The sequence below is a fragment of the Heterodontus francisci genome, chromosome 8, assembly GCF_036365525.1.
Source record: "Heterodontus francisci isolate sHetFra1 chromosome 8, sHetFra1.hap1, whole genome shotgun sequence".
Lineage (NCBI taxonomy): Eukaryota > Metazoa > Chordata > Chondrichthyes > Heterodontiformes > Heterodontidae > Heterodontus > Heterodontus francisci.
Genome location: NC_090378.1, coordinates 83,481,302 through 83,494,136, shown reverse-complemented (window position 1 = coordinate 83,494,136; position 12,835 = coordinate 83,481,302). Strand labels below are relative to the sequence as shown.

Sequence of the window (12,835 nt, the reverse complement as noted above, 5' to 3'; positions counted from 1 at the left end):
ATACCTGCATACCAAATACCTTATTCGGATCTTTGATCTTAGCAAGAAAGCATTTTGTTGGCTCTTCTGAAGGGTGTCGTTTAACTTCGTTAACCACTCTATTCTTGAATGCTTTTTCATTTGCACGTGTGGGAATATATTTTGGTTTGGCACATTTTACCAAAATGCCCAATTTTATTACAGTGGAAGCATTCTGCTTCGGTTGCAGGACACTGTTAGCGCCTGTGGATACTTTTGGTGCCACATCGCTGGCAGGGTTGAATGGCGTCTTTTGCTTTCCCCACCTCCCAGTGTACCTTTTTTTCTGGTGCCTCTTTCACAGTCCTCTGGTTAAGGAACTGTACAGTTGCTGGAGGTTTCCTGAACCAAGGTCTTTCTTCACCTCTCAGGATTTATCTGTTGTCCTTCCAGATCTCTGCTTGTCTCAGTATCTAGCTGAATAGCTTTGTCTAGGGTGTGGTCTTCTTTAGACTGCAATAAATCTGATAGGGATTCATCAGCATACCTGCTACAATGCAATCTCTTATCAATTCTGCTTTAAGATCTCCATATTCACATCCTTCAACAAGCCTGTACAGGTCCTTGATGAAAGCATCAACTATTTTGACTGGTTTCTGGACCCTTCTGTTGAATCTTGCTTTTTCCAAAATCTTATTGCTCTGCAAGTTGAAATAAGAATCAAAAGCTTTGAAAACTTCTTCCAATTTGGCAGATGTCTCATTAACACCTTGTCTTACAATAACATCACCTGCTATAGCTCCAACAGAATAAAATAACATGTTAACTTGTTCTGCTTCATTCAGGCTGTCCAATTTAGAAGCAATTCTGTATCTGAGAAACCTTTTTCACCAGAATGACCAATTTTGGGTTTGATTTGGTCCTTCTATGTGTCCAGAACTCTCTGGAATTGAAAAGTAAGCTTCATTGCTTCAATTTGTTTTACTTTCACTTTTTCATTCTTCCCTCCAGTATCGGAGGTTTCCCATGCAGGGGTGGTGTAGGAGGGAGAGTTTTGGTTTCCTGGATAATTGGGGCTCTTTCTGGGGTAGGTGGGACCTCTACAAACAGGATGGTCTTCACCTGAACCAGAGGGGTACCAATATCCTGGGGGGGAGATTTGCTAGTGCTCTTCGGGGGGGTTTAAACTAATTCAGCAGGGGGATGGAATTGTAGTTCCAGTGTGCAGGATATTGAGAGTAGTGAGGTCAGGGATAAGGTTATAAGGACACAAGAGGGCACTGGCAAGCAAGAGCTTGGTTTAAAATGTGTCTACTTCAACGCCAGGAGCATCCGGAATAAGGTGGGTGAGCTTGCAGCATGGGTTGGTCCCTGGGATCTCGATGTTGTGGCCATTTCAGAGACATGGGTAGAGCAGGGACAGGAATGGATGTTGCGGGTTCCGGGATTTAGATGTTTCACTAAGAACAGAGAAGAGGGTAAAAGAGGGGGGGGTGTGGCATTGTTAATCAAGGAAAGTATTACAGCGGCAGAAAGGACGTTTGAGGACTCGTCTACTGAGGTAGTCTGGGCCGAGGTTAGAAACAGGAGAGGAGAGGTCACCCTGTTGGGAGTTTTCTATAGACCTCCAAATAGTTCCAGAGATGTAGAGGAAAGGATAGCAAAGATGATTCTTGACAGGAGCGAGAGTAACAGGGTAGTGGTTATGGGGGACTTTAACTTTCCAAATATTGACTGGAAATACTATAGTTCGAGTACTTCAGATGGGTCAGTTTTTGTCCAGTGTGTGCAGGAGGGTTTTCTGACACAGTATGTAGACAGGCCAACCAGGGGCGATGCCACATTGGATTTGGTACTGGGTAATGAACCCGGCCAGGTGTTAGATTTAGAAGTTGGTGAGCACTTTGGTGATAGTGATCACAATTCGGTTAGGTTTACCTTAGCGATGGGCAGGGACACGCATATACAGCAGGGCAAGAATTATAGCTGGGGGAAAGGAAATTATGATGCGATTAGGCAAGATTTAGGATGCGTAGGATGGGGAAGGAAACTGCAGGGGATGGGCACAATCGAAATGTGGAGCTTATTCAAGGAGCAGCTACTGCGTGTCCTTGATAAGTATGTACCTGTCAGGCAGGGAGGAAGTTGTCGAGCGAGGGAGCCGTGGTTTACTAAAGAAGTTGAAGCGCTTGTCAAGAGGAAGAAGGCGGCTTATGTTAGGATGAGACGTGAAGGCTCAGTTAGGGCGCTTGAGAGTTACAAGCTAGCCAGGAAGGATCGAAAGGGAGAGATAAGAAGAGCAAGGAGAGGACACGAGAAGTCATTGGCGGATAGGATCAAAGAAAACCCTAAGGCTTTCGATAGGTATATCAGGAATAAAAGAATGACTAGAGATAGGTTAGGGCCAATCAAGGATAGTAGTGGGAAGTTGTGTGTGGAATCGGAGGAGATAGGGGAAGTGTTAAATGAATATTTTTCGTCAGTATTTACAGTGGAGAAAGAAAATGTTGTCGAGGAGAATACTGAGATACAGACTACTAGGCTAGATGGGATTGAGGTTCACAAGGAGGAGGTGTTAGCAATTTTGGAAAGTGCGAAAATAGATAAGTCCCCTGGGCCAGATGGGATTTATCCTAGGATTCTCTGGGAAGCCAGGGAGGAGATTGCAGAGCCTTTGTCCTTGATTTTTATGTCGTCATTGTCGACAGGAATAGTGCCGGAAGACTGGAGGATAGCAAATGTTGTCCCCTTGTTCAAGAAGGGGAGTAGAGACAGCCCTGGTAATTATAGACCTGTGAGCCTTACTTCGGTTGTGGGTAAAATGTTGGAAAAGGTTATAAGAGATAGGATTTATAATCATCTTGAAAAGAATAAGTTCATTAGAGATAGTCAGCACGGTTTTGTGAAGGGTAGGTCGTGCCTCACAAACCTTATTGAGTTTTTTGACAAGTTGACCAAACAGGTGGATGAGGGTAAAGCCGTGGATGTGGTCTATATGGATTTCAGTAAGGCGTTTGATAAAGTTCCCCACGGTAGGCTATTGCAGAAAATACAGAAGTATGGGATTGAAGGTGAATTAGTGCTTTGGATCAGAAATTGGCTAGCTGAAAGAAGACAGAGGGTGGTGGTTGATGGTAAATGTTCATCCTGGAGTATAGTTTCTAGTGGTGTACCGCAAGGATCTGTTTTGGGGCCACTGCTGTTTGTCATTTTTATAAATGACCTGGATGAGGGTGTAGAAGGGTGGGTTAGTAAATTTGCGGATGACACGAAAGTCGGTGGAGTTGTGGATAGTGCCGAAGGATGTTGTAGGTTACAGAGGGACATAGATAAGCTGCAGAGCTGGGCTGAGAGATGGCAAATGGAGTTTAATGCGGAAAGATGTGAGGTGATTCACTTCGGAAGGAGTAACAGGATTGCAGAATACTGGGCTAATGGGAAGATTCTTGGTAGTGTAGATGAGCAGAGACATCTTGGTGTCCAGGTACATAAATCCCTGAAAGTTGCCACCCAGGTTAATAGAGCTGTTAAGAAGGCATATGGTGTGTTAGCTTTTATTAGTAGGGGGATCGAGTTTAGGAGCCACGAGGTCATGCTGCAGCTGTACAGAACTCTGGTGCAGCCGCACCTGGAGTATTGCGTGCAGTTCTGGTCACCGCATTATAGGAAGGATGTGGAAGCTTTGGAAAAGGTGCAGAGGAGATTTACTAGGATGTTGCCTGGTATGGAGGGAAGGTCTTACGAGGAAAGGCTGAGGGACTTGAGGTTGTTTTCGTTAGAGAGAAGGAGGAGAAGAGGTGACTTAATAGAGACATATAAGATAATCAGAGGGTTGGACAGGGTGGATAGTGAGAGCCTTTTTCCTCGGATGGTGATGGCAAACACGAGGGGACATAGCTTTAAGTTGAGGGGTGATAGATATAGGACAGATGTCAGAGGTAGTTTCTTTACACAGAGAGTAGTAGGGGCGTGGAACGCCCTGCCTGCAGCAGTAGTAGACTCGCCAACTTTAAGGGCATTTAAGTAGTCATTGGATAGACATATGGATGAAAATGGAATAGTGTAGGTCAGATGGTTTCACAGGTCGGCGCAACATTGAGGGCTGAAGGGCCTGTACTGCGCTGTAATGTTCTATGCTTTTTCAGCTCCGCACTGATTCCTGCTATGGCCAATGTTTCTGCCTTTAAAATCTCGCCGCTAGACGAAGGATTACTTCCCTCCTTATATAAAACTCTGTTTTATAGCGTTACTGCTATACTTCTTTAACTCACCTTCTCGTAGAAAATAGAGTATTTCCAGCCTTGTTGCTTAATTTTTATTTCGCTCGGGACGTCACATATAATGGCACTGACCTCGGATCAGCCCTCACCAAGGGCTTTCTCGGTGCTGCCTGCCTTGCCCCATTATGGACGGATTTCTTTTACCCTCTTTCAGGGTTGCTCAACAGATCCTTGAACTTTGCTTGGTTCTCCAACTTGAAGCCTGCGCTCGCTGACTGGATTTCTACCACTGATTCCCTGACACTCTGTCTGGAGCTTTTCTACAGCCTCTTCTCAAGACCTGTAGTTTTGGTGCTTTTTTCAGGTCAGCCCTCTTTAATTTCTTTCACAGTCTTCTTTTGGATTTAGCATGGCAAGAACCCCTGTTGGTCTCGATCTCACCACTGATCATATTGTATGTTTGTTGGTACACTGCCACCTTTGTTCGTCTAGCTTAGAGAGATACTTTAATCTGGTGTAGTTAGAACATTAACATTTATTATAGTTGCTGAAAATAGAGACATGTTGTCGATGCTTTTCGTCTTGTACTCATCAGGACAATATGCAAGAAAAATAAATGTAAGGGAAAACAACAACTTAGACTGGATGAGAAGAGAGTGCTGATTGGTTGTCAAGTGAACTCTGATTAGTAGAGACGTTGCCATGGAAAATGCACTAATTTATGGTAACTGACAGCTAACCGCCAAGCTTTGTTTGAAATTTAAACCAGGCAGCTTGACTGTGATTGGTCAAGGCATTGCCCTGAGGAATGAACCAGCGAATGGCTGTCACTTATTTTGTTCAGCTGAAACAGGCGCAATGTGTGTACATGTTCTTTCTGTCTGCAAAGAACAGGGCCCTGTGCATTAATATATGTAGCTTCCAGTACGCGCATATGTGCCACACTGCGAGCCCTACAGACAATCTTAAATTGGTTGTCAGCATAATTCTTAGTACACTGCAGATTATTTAGCAAATGTTGTCCAATCGTGGAATCACATCTAATGTTGGACACTGTGTTTTGCGTTTTGCAAGCAGGGACTGGTTGGGTACTGCCTTTACCTTACCCATTGCATACAGCAGAAGGGACATGTTGTTTGATACGATCTGCTAGTCTTTGTGACGTACGGCCTATCGACCTAGCATTACACTGGCATTGAAATTCATATATCACATTACGGATGCCGTCAAGCCAAAATTTATTATACAAATGATCCCAGTTGGATGATCAGCCATGATCATAATGAATGGCGGAGCAGGCTCGAAGGGCCGAATGGCCTACTCCTGCTCCTATTTTCTATGTTTCTATGACCCCAGTTTGAAAACCACTGATTCAGAACACAAAGGAAGAAGATGATTTATCCCATTAGGCTGTTCATCCAAGGAAACCAATAAACTCCCTATCACAGCTTTCAAATGACTCGCAAAGTTTTTGCCTCCACTATCCTATCAAAACTTCCATTCAAAATGTTGAACTTCCTGACATCAGTCCTAAATTTTCCTCTCATCAGCTTGAAAATACTAGTCCTGCTGTTCATGTTTATCTTGAACTAGTGTGGTCAATTAACTTTTTCTATGTCTTTAGTAAGTCCGCTCTCAAACACTGTTACACAAATGAAAAGCTCAATTTCTCCAGACTTACTTCATAATTTAATTCCTTGGCAACAGGGATCAAGTCTTGTGGCTCTCCTCTGCACTAATTCTGAGGCTTCAATGTGTCCCTTACACCTTAGTGACAGAACCAGACATACAGTCTTGGGTGTGGTTTGACCACAACACTATCGTTTCAGCCTGCTATGCTCTAGATTTATACCCTATTGTTTAAACACAGTCAGCATTCTACTTCATCATTTAATTCTAGCTCTACAGTGACTAGATATGTAGGCTCAGGTTTTCCACTTAAGTGCTCGCCAGCCTGCAACTTTCCTGTCCTGTAAAAGCAATGGGCAACAGGTTTGAGAGAGCAGAAAAACCATCAGGGAGCTGGCGAACACAGAAACAGAAAACCCCAACCATTAAATAGTGAACCCATAAAAAAACCCCAGCGCTGCTTCAATTTCACTCTGTACAAATACAAAAGATTCTATCACGACCTCCTCCCCTATGCACTTACATTCTCATTTAGGGCTGTTACTTTTTTCTTTTATTGTGGCCGACAAGTGAGAAAGGATGTATCTCCGTATCCAATCATGCTCTGGTTAGCACAACCATCAATACAATGTTGCAACCCTGTTGCTGGCAACTGAACAGAGCTTCTAGATTTCTCAGAATAATTAGACACCATGATCACTGCAGAAGAGACTCAGTCATCCCTGTGGAACAACAATTTATATTTACATACTAACTTTAACCGTAAAAATCGTTCCTAGGCACAGCAGGGGGAAATTGAAAAGGGGCGACTAAAAGCTTGGTCGAAGAGATGTTTGAAGAAGTTTCTAAGTGGAGGAGAGGTTCATTGTGGTGTGTCAAAGCAGAATTTAAAAAGGACAAACCAGAGTTTTTACAGAGGCAAACAAAAAAAACACAAAAATGAACAAAGTAGAGGCCATTACTCCTGCAAAGGCAAAATGCATTTAATGGCTCAGAGGAAAATTCACAGGAGGTTCTGTGCATCAGAGTACATAATGGCTGATCACAAACATAAATGTTTCAAAGATAGAGGAAAGTAGGTATCCTGTTCACCAACTGAGGCAACACAGCATTTAAAGTATAATTATGCCTTCCCAAAAATAGAAGAGTTAGATCATAAGAGATCAAAAAATACAGCAGCTGGTTAGGTCTGGGAATAGGTGCACCATAAAGACCAGAAGCATTCCAGTTTGATCCTTGGTATGTCCTGAATTAGCTGATCGGAATCTGAACATGGTAGGGATGCTATACTTAACCTCAACATCACTGGGTAAGGGAGAGGATAATCAACTAAAATTCCTGGTCCTAGTCACTGTCAGGTAGTGTTGCTGGGCAAGGACAGGACTGGGCTCAGCAGTGATGGGAACTGCAGTCAAATAGCTTGACAAAATTCACTGTTTAGGCTCACACACACTGAATAGCCACTTAGATGAGGTATTTGAAGGCACTTTGAAATAAAAAGGAGTCAAGAAGGACAGAAAACTGATGGAAAAAGAAGAAAAAGTTTTAAAAATCCAGTAAGGACATTTGGTAAATTGAATCAGAATTACTATGAACCCTTCGTCCGACTAATTGGATGGATTGAGATAGGCAACATTTGAATAAGGTAACATTTATCCTGGCAGTGTTTCCTTTCAGGAAGCAGTTCTTAATGATATATTTTAACATCACTGTTATCAGAAATGTTTGATCCACAGTTTAAAGATGGTTTCTTTTTTGTGGATTATTGAAAGTATCGTGGAAGATTCCAAACTTCAGTATAAAGCTATATAATTTAACTATTTAGTGTAGCTGCTTGGTAATGTTTGCCTTTCTTTTAGGATTCATTTGTGGAGCAATAAGACCCTGGTGAAGTACCAGATTCCTATAATCACTGATGATGTTTTTTCTGTTACCTTAGAAGTCGCAAGTTCCTAATCTGAATCCTGAAACTCAGGTAAAGCTAAATTATAAATCAACATGGTCGGTATTCTTTACACTCTCTCAAGCGGCACAGTGGCGCAGTGGTTAGCACCGCAGCCTCACAGCTCCAGGGACCCGGGTTCGATTCCGGGTACTGCCTGTGTGGAGTTTGCCAGTTCTCCCTGTGTTTGCGTGGGTTTCCTCCGGGTGCTCCGGTTTCCTCCCACAAGCCAAAAGACTTGCAGGTTGATAGGTAAATTGGCCATTATAAATTGTCACTAGTGTAGGTAGGTGGTAGGGAAATATAGGGACAGGTGGGGATGTTTGGTAGGAATATGGGGTTAGTGTAGGATTAGTATAAATGGGTGGTTGATGTTCGGCACAGACTCGGTGGGCCGAAGGGCCTGTTTCAGTGCTGTATCTCTAATCTAATCTAACCCTTTCAGACCTTTAAACTACAGTCGGAGACTAGTTTGACAGCTTTGTAAGTTTCCCTGAGTGACATCTCTATTCCTTTTTCCTAGCTTTTGATCTACGTATATCAATACTTTGCTAAATCTGGAGTTGTGAAACATTTACAAACATTACAATCAGAAGGAGAAGTAATTCCACTTAGAAATATATTACATGTCCTAGACTTGTTGGAAAGAACTGAAACAAAATTAACAAATTGAGTAATTGAAAAAGTAGCTTGAATTATGTCATTTACAACTCATCTAGATTTCCCTTCATCGTGAAAGGACTGACTCCAGACACTGACAGAGAAACAGTGCTGCCAAACCAAAAGCTTTATCTTTTGACCTATCCAAGACAGAGCATTAGAGGTATCTACAATCCTTGACATTTTTATTCAAGATAAAATAAATGCACTCTTAAAATGGACTGTTTTTTCCTCCATTTGTTAATCTCAGCAAAAAAGCCACTGAGTAAAGGGTAACAAAAGCTGTTTAACAGTTTAAGAGATTTTGTCACTAAGTAAAACAGAGAAAAATTTTCCCATTATCTCTAACCTCATGACATAATTAATAGAATTATTAACAAGCACCATTTAAAATACAAAGCGCATTAGTCGCAGCACTTTTAAAATAAATTTCTAATGAGTGGGAGAAAGAGACTGCAGCATGTAATACCACTAACTTCCCAGAGTTCCCTCAAACCCAAATTACCCAGTGCAAAATATGTCTACACCAATTAGACAAAATTAAATAACAAAATACTGCAAAGGGACTTCCTCTATGTTCTCGTGAAATCAAAAACTTGTTTATGATTTTGCTACTTCTAGTGCATAGGTCCCTGCCTCTGGGTTTCTTTCTGTATATTCTGGAAACACTTCACAAATTAAACTAGTCAAATAAAAAATTTCTTGGGGCATAATACACAATTGCCTTGACATTCTGATGAAAAATTATATATCAGTACAAAAAAATCCAAAAAGCCAGTATCTGGGGGAAACCTGAAACCATCGAAGGGAAACTTGTGGAAAATTATAAAAGATTTTGCGTAGGTTTGGATACTGACATGGTAAAGAAAACCAGTATGTTCTTTAGGGACAGAGACACTTAATCTCAAGGTCAACAGGCTAGTCCAGATTTAAAACTGAAATTAACTTTGTACATCAAAAGGAAAAAGCACGTACAATAAATTATACACCCAAATATCCAACAAAAACAAGCCATGACGACTACATATCTGAAAAACCTCATCTGTTCAGAACTCCTTATATATCAGCCACAATATTCAACTTTGCTGAAATACAAGACTGAATATGTATTTAGAGACACCATTAACTTTATCATATCTAACCTTTTTCAATGTATGCATTGTACTAATTCGCTATAATACTGGTAAAGCATTAAAACTTTATTTAAAAAAGGAAAATGCTCTTTTTTTTGTGTTGTCACCATTCAAAATCCTATTAAAAAGCTGTAATTCTAAACACAAAAATGCACAATTTACAGAATTAAAAATTTACATTCACTGAGATCTTGAGCAATAATTAATAATGAAGTGGAACTCACTAACACTAATAAAATGTCTCTGTTTGAAGCTACGGCCGCTCCTCAATGTCGAACTTTATTTTTTTATTTAGCTGCTACTTTTGGGAAACAAGCTGAAATAATATTTGGGGGTGGGGGGGGAGGGGGTAGAGATGGTAGCAGGGTCGGGGCGGAGGCAGGCTAGGGAAGATGGAGGGAGTAAGGCTTTGAATGTAGAAAAACAGCAACAGAGGTTAGGTGCATTGTGGTATTGATCTCTTGAACTCCAAAGTGAACTTACAACTTTGCTGACGAGCACCAGCTTTTTGAGCATACAGATACATCAGGTCAATTCCACCCCCCACCTCGCATAAGCAGTAGAGTAATCGAGGTCCAAGGGATGAACTCACAGGATGATTTGAAACTCAACTCCCCTATTGGCATTAACTCACAGTTTCATTATTTCTTCTCTGAGCTCTTTAGATTGCAGGTTGAACTTCAACCTACTGCTATCACCTCTTTCTTGTTTGGAATGAGAATGGCTCCACTTTGATGGATTCGTCCATCACCTTCATGGCTATTAGGTCCATACAATACGGCTAGTCTCCTGGCTCCAGTGGCTACATAACTGACTTCCTTAGAATAGAATGATAGAAAGTTTACAGCACAGAAAGAGGCCACTTGGCCCATTGTGTCTGTGTTGGCTGAAAAAAAAAAGAGCCACCCAGCCTAATCCCACTTTCCAGCATTTGGTCAATAGCCCTGCAGGTTAAGGCGAAGGGCCTGTTTCTGTGCTGTATAACTCGATGACTCTAAAACTATCCCAGGTAATACTGGGGTAGTTAAAATCCCCTACTATTATTGCCCTATTGTTCTTGCACTTCTCAGAGATTTGCCTACATAATTCTCTTCTAACCTTCCACTGACTATTCGTGGGTCTATCGTACACTCCAAATAGTGTGACTACTCCTTTTTTGTTCCTAAACTCAATCCATATGACCTCAATTGATGCTGTTTCTAACATAGCATCCCTCCTCACAGCTGTAATTGCTTCTCTGACAAAAATTGCCACCCCCTCCCTTTTTATCCCCCTCTCTATCTCGTCTGAAAACCCTGTAACCAGAAACGTTGAGCTGCCATTCCTATCCCTCTTTAAGCCATGTTTCTGTAAGAGCTAGGATATCATACTGCCACGTTTCTATTGGTGCCCTCAGCTCATCTGCTTTATTCGCTATACTCCTTGCATTGAAGGATTTCCCCTTAAGCACTGCCAAATTCTTTTTTTTTTAAATGTTTTATCCTTTGTTTCCTCTGCCTTCCAGACTCACTCACCAATTTTCTGCCTTCCATTTCCATTTCTGATTTTGCCCCATATGAGTCTACCCTCAGGTTCCCATCCCACTGCCGAGGTAGTCTAAACCCTACCCAACAGCACTAGCAAAACCTCCCGGCAAGGATATTGGTCCTGGCTCTATTAAGGTGCAAACCATCTTGCTTGTACAGGTCCCACCTCCCCCAGAACCAGTCCCAATGCCCCAGGAATCTAAAGCCCTCCATCATGCACCTCCAGCCACGCAATCATCAGCTCTAACCTTCTATTTCTATGCTCACTAGCACGTGGCACTGGGAGTAATCCAGAGATTACTGCCTCTGAGATCCTGCTTTTTAATGTCTTACCTAGCTCGCTAAAATTTGCTTTCAAGATCTCATCCTTCTTTCTACCTATGTCATTGGTACCTATGTGAACCACAATCTCTGGCTGTTCACCCTCCCCCTTAAGAATGTCCTACAAGCGCTCTATGACATCCTTGACCCTGACATCAGGGAGGCAACATACCATCCTGCAGTCACGTCTACGGCCGCAGAAATGCCTGTTTCCCTAACTATCGAATCTCCTACTACTATTTCTCTTCCACTCTTCTTCCTTCCGCCTGTGTAGCTGAGCCACACGTGGTGCCCCGAATTTCGCTCTTGCTACAAACCTCTGAGGAAACATCGCCCTCACCAGCATCCAAAATGGAAAACCGGTTTGTGAGCGAGACAGACTCAGAACTCCTGCATTACCTGCCTGGTCCTCTTAAGCTTTCTGGTGGTCACTCATTGCCTCACGCTTCTAACCTGCGACGTAGCCCTTTCCCTAAACGTGCTATCCACGTAGTTCTCAGCCTCACAGATGCATCACAGTGACTCCAGCCACTGCTTGAGTTCCGAAACTTCCAAATTTTTACAAGTGGTGACACTTCCTGCATATATGTTTGTCAAAGCCACTTGAAGCGTCCACGACTTCCCACATACCACAAGAATGGTCCCACTTCCCAGAGTGGTCCCACTTTCTACTAAGTATATTCCACTAAATTACTGAAGCTGGTTTGACCCTGATATTTGATTATTTCCCTCATATTGAAATAGACAAGAACCCTGTGAATAATAGGCCAACGCCACTGTCATTGTAACATTTATGCCGAGATGGGCAACTCATTTCAAAAATGTGATTCACAAACTGATCCACCCTGATCAGATGGAGTTTATGTACAGAAGGCACTCATGTAGCAATGCAGGTTATCTTTTAACACAATCCACACGACCAGTTGTTTTTTTTAAATACACAGAAATCTAGCCTGGTGCTCTCCTAGATAACTGAGAAACTTTTCAACAGAGTGGTCTGTAGAAATCAAAGAATTTGGAGAAATCTTTGCCAGTGGAATTTTACACTTTACTCACAGTCGAGGTCATCATTTGTTTGCCAATAATGTGGGTTGCCTTGCTTTTAAATTGTCCCAAGATATGCAACAAGGATAATAGGAATGCTCTGTTGTTCTTGTTTAGCCTCATGCTGGACGTAGAGAACCTGCTCCAAGCAGTCTCCCACCTGATACTGTCCGTACCCCTACTTGTATTACTGTTTGATCACTTTCCTCTGATTTTTACCCTCCTTTAGGTATAATTTCTCCACTGATTTATTCCCATTTTCAGGTATAAAGCCCTGAAAATCATGTCCAAGACCTTTTCTAGTTCATGTTCCAGAACTAGCTGTACTGGGCTCAACCAATACTGCCAGTAAGCCACTTATGCTTCTCTCTGCATGGAATCAGTGACAGCTGACAGTCTTAA

General features: G+C 42.1%; 1 protein-coding gene across 1 annotated transcript in view; it reads right to left on the bottom strand.

The window, feature by feature from the left end:
* Window positions 1-12,835, bottom strand: part of dph5 (diphthamide biosynthesis 5) — a 121,673-nt gene that overhangs the window by 100,581 nt on the left and 8,257 nt on the right. The gene's annotated exons all lie outside the window — the stretch shown is intronic.